Source organism: Elephantulus edwardii, unplaced genomic scaffold (genome assembly GCF_000299155.1).
Source record: "Elephantulus edwardii isolate Elephantulus edwardi_28Jun2011 unplaced genomic scaffold, EleEdw1.0 scaffold00276, whole genome shotgun sequence".
In the NCBI taxonomy this organism is placed as follows: domain Eukaryota; kingdom Metazoa; phylum Chordata; class Mammalia; order Macroscelidea; family Macroscelididae; genus Elephantulus; species Elephantulus edwardii.
In genome coordinates, this window is record NW_006400026.1 from 1093624 (window position 1) to 1097866 (window position 4243).

The window sequence follows — 4243 nt, forward strand, 5'->3', positions numbered from 1 at the left end:
CCCCCCCGCACCTCCCCAAAGCCCACCCCCTAGAGTGGATTATATTTGGGGCCAACTTATCTTTGACAAGGAAATTAAATCAGTTATGTGGGGAAACATCAACCTTTTGAACAAATGGTGTTGGCAAAATCGGAAAACTCTCTGTAGAAAACCAAAGAAGACCCACATATCACACTATACACAAAAAACAATTCAAGGTGGATCAACTACCTAAAAGTAAAACCAAAGACTATAAAATTCATCAGAGAAAAGGTTGGAAGAACTCTAGACATCCTAATCCACATCATGAACAGTATTTCAAGCATAACAAAAAACTTTCAATGAGAAAAGAACAAAATAGATGAATGAGACCACCTAAAAGTCAAATCCCCATGCACATCATAGAACTTCTCCAACAGGGTAAAAGGAAACACACACTAGGAAAATATTTGACAATGAGATATATAATAAAGGACTCATGTTCTTGTTAAGTGCCATAGAGTCATATACCACTCATAGCAACCCTATGAGTGAAATACCTGAACGCTTCTATAACTTACATCATTTCTCCAAGTTCATAGAGTTTCTGGAGGCAAGATATATGGAAGTGGATGCCACTCCTGCTTCCAAGCTTCTTTTAATTGGTGACCTCCACTGAACAGTGTCCACCATGGGTAGCCATTATTGCATTAGACACATCTTTGTCACAGTATTTAGCATCACAGCAACCACGAGTTACTTCTGTACAGCAAATAGACAGACCAGTGCTATACCACTTAGAAGAATGACCCAAAACCAATTAAAAACCATAGATTCATAGGGTTGCTATGAGTCATCTACTACTCAACGGCACTTAGCAACACCATCAACATAGAGAGAGCTCTTTGGGCCTGGTGGATAGAAAGTTATGCTATCAAGTCAAAGGTGGGTGATTTTAATGTGCAGCCCTTGAGGCTGGTTTCAATTTTTTTTAGTCAAACATTCTTCTAAGTGGTATAGTACTAATCTGTCCATTTACTGTACAGAGGTAACTCGTGGTTGCTCTGATGCTAAAAGGACTCATAGCTAAAATGTATGGAATACTCCAGCACTTCAGTAAGAAAAAGGTAAACAACCAATCACAAAATGGCCACAGGATATGATAGACACTTCACTAAAGAAGACATTCAGATGGCAAACAAACACATTAAGGAATGTTCAACATTTTTAACTATCAGAGAGATGCAAAATAAAGACAACTATATCATCTCACCCCAGCAATAATAACAACATTCAAAAGAGCAGCAAACAGGAAATGCTGATGAGGTTGTGGAGAGATTTGTATAGATTCTTGAATGATTCACTCAGTATACAAATTGAATATTACTGTTGCTGTAATGTAAAGTCAAGTAGCAACCAACCTATAGTTGACCCTCCAGAGATTTTCAGAGGCAGTAAACTGACTTAGAGGAGATTACGAAACTTTCTCCCACAGAGCAGCTGGTGGATTCAAATCCTTACCACTAATCCACCAAAGCTGGTAAAAATTGAATCGGTATAGAGAAAGAATACACTCCTTTTAATTAATTTGAACGAACATTTACAGAGACTTAGGGTTTCCAGTCATTCATCATTGCACTTTTCTCCCTCTCTCCCTCCCCTGCCAATTCACTCTTCTTCTTGAAAAGAAAAACTCTTACATTGTTGTGCAATCCCTCCCCTCCAAAGTCCACTCCACTATTCAGCCTTTTCTCTGGACATCTGTAATGACAAGAATACCAATTTATATGTCCCTTTTAAACAGTTCTCTCCCTCATCTGTTTCAATGCAATATGCATCATTCCTCCCCTCCTTTTCTGTCTTACCTCAACGCTGATGTCATTCCCTTTTTACAACAGTGGCCCTATGCAATATTTGTCCTTTTGTGACTGAGCTATTTCACTCGGCATAATGTCCTCCAGAGTCATCCATTTTGCATAATATTTCATGAGTTCCTTCTTTTTCACTGCTGCATGGTATTCCATTGTGTGACTATACCAGAGCTTCTGTATCCATTCATTCGTTGATGGGCACTTAGGTTGTTTAAAGCTCTTTGCTATTGGGAACAAAGTTACTATAAATATGTGTGTGCATATATCTGCTTGGATGACAGTTATAATTTCTTTAGGGTAAAGGCCTGCCTTTATTTGTTTTTGGTGAAACATTCTTCTAGGTCATATAATCCTGGTATGTCCACTTGCTGTACAGAGGTAACTCATGGTTGCTGTGAAGCTGAACACTGTGACACTGATGAGTCAAATGAGAGAATGGTTACCTATGGTGGACAGTGTTTCTTGGAGCTCCCTGATTAAAATAAGCTAGGAAGCAGGACTGGCATCAACTTTCATAAAGGCTTGCCTCTGGAAACCCTATGAACCTGGAGAAAGGATGAAAGACACACAGGTGTCCAGGACTTTTGTTCATAGTGTCGCTATGAGTTGCCTACGACTCGACAGCACTTAACAACAACATTGGGTATAACAGTGCTATGAAAATCAGTGTAAAAATCTCCATTTGTATCTCAGTTCTACTTTCCTCAATGGAATATCTTGAACATATGGAATTCTATATTTCCTTTTTGAGGAAATGTCAGACTGCCTTGCAGAGTAGTTGTATCATTTTATAATCCCACCAACAGTGCACAGGAGTTCCAATATGTCCACATCCTCTTCAACAATTATTGCTTGCTGTCCTGTCAAACTTTGCCACTACTACAGTATGAGATGGTATCTCATGTGATTTTTATTTGCAGCTCTCTTATTGCCAGTAATTTGAGCATTTCTTCATTTATCTATTGTCCATCTGAACCTCTTCCTCTGTGAAAAGTCTTTCTATGTCTTTTGCCCATTTTGTATTGGATTATCAATACAATTTTTTTGTGAAGTCTCTGTTGTTATTATTGTTAGGTGCTGTTGAGTTGGGTACAACCCATAGCCACTCTATGAACAACAGATATGAATCCTGTCCTATCCTGTGTCATCCTCACACTTCTTGACACATTAAGCCCATTGCAAAAGTTGCTGTGTCAACCTACCTCTTTAAGAGTCTTCCCATCTGACAGCTGGAGTGTGAATAATGATGACAGAAGAACAATTGATGTGGTTGCACTTTGGTGCTGAAGAAGAGTGCTGAACATAACATGCACTGCCAACAGAAAAATATACGTCTTGGAGACGGTGCAACCAGAGTGCTCTTTGGAGGCAAAGATGATGAGGCTTTGCTTCACATGCTTCTGGCATACTGCTGCTGTTGTTATATATCATAGAGTTGGGTGCAATTCATAGTGACTCTATGTACAATAGCTCTGAACCCTGCTCTATCTTGAGCCAAAAATCACTGTTTCTGACAGACCTGCACTGAGTTGATCCATCTCATCTGGGATCTTCCTCTCCTGTGTTGTTCCTCTACCTTTTCAAGTACAATGTCTTTCTCCAAGGACTAGTCTGTCATTCCCATGTGCAACAAGTATGCAAGATAGAGCTTCAAAATCCTGGCCTCCAAGAAGAAACTGATTTCAACCTCTCCAGGACAAATATATTTGTTCTTCTGAGGGTCCATGGTATGTTCGATACTCTTCTTCAGCACCACAACTCAAAGGCATCGATTCTTCTTTAATCATTCTTATTCGTTGTTCGGCTCTCTAATCTATAGCAAGTAATTGTGAAGGTTGATAGTGGAGTCAAATAAGCCGAAGCTGTTAACAATTTCAATCTCTTCCCCTTATATAAGGATGCTACCAGTTGGCCCAGTGGTGAGATTTTTTGTTTTTTCGATATTGATCTTCAAGCCATATTGCAGACTACAGTCCTTGACCTTCTGCAGTAAATATTTCAGGTCTTTCTCTGGAGGGGCTATTCCTTGGAGAGGGGTATCTTGTTTGGAAAGGCAGAGGGTTGATGAAGGAGAAAAAGATCATAGACCAAGTGGATTGCACCTAACAACAACATCAGTTGATGTGCAGATGTTGACCAAGGTTATATGTTCTTGATTTTTGTGTCTTTGACCTTTATGTAGTGCTTCTCCTTATCTTTTATGGTGATTTTCACTCCAATCTCAACTTTAGCGGAGATAGTATTGTCACTTCTGCTTTTTTAAAAAAATATTTTTTAATTTTAATGAACATTTACAGAGATTCTGGATTTTCATTCATTCATTGTTGCACTTTTTCCTTTACCCCTACCCCCCAGTTCACTCCTCTCTTTGAAAAGCAAAAGATGAACGTCTTCGTTGGTATACAATCCACTCA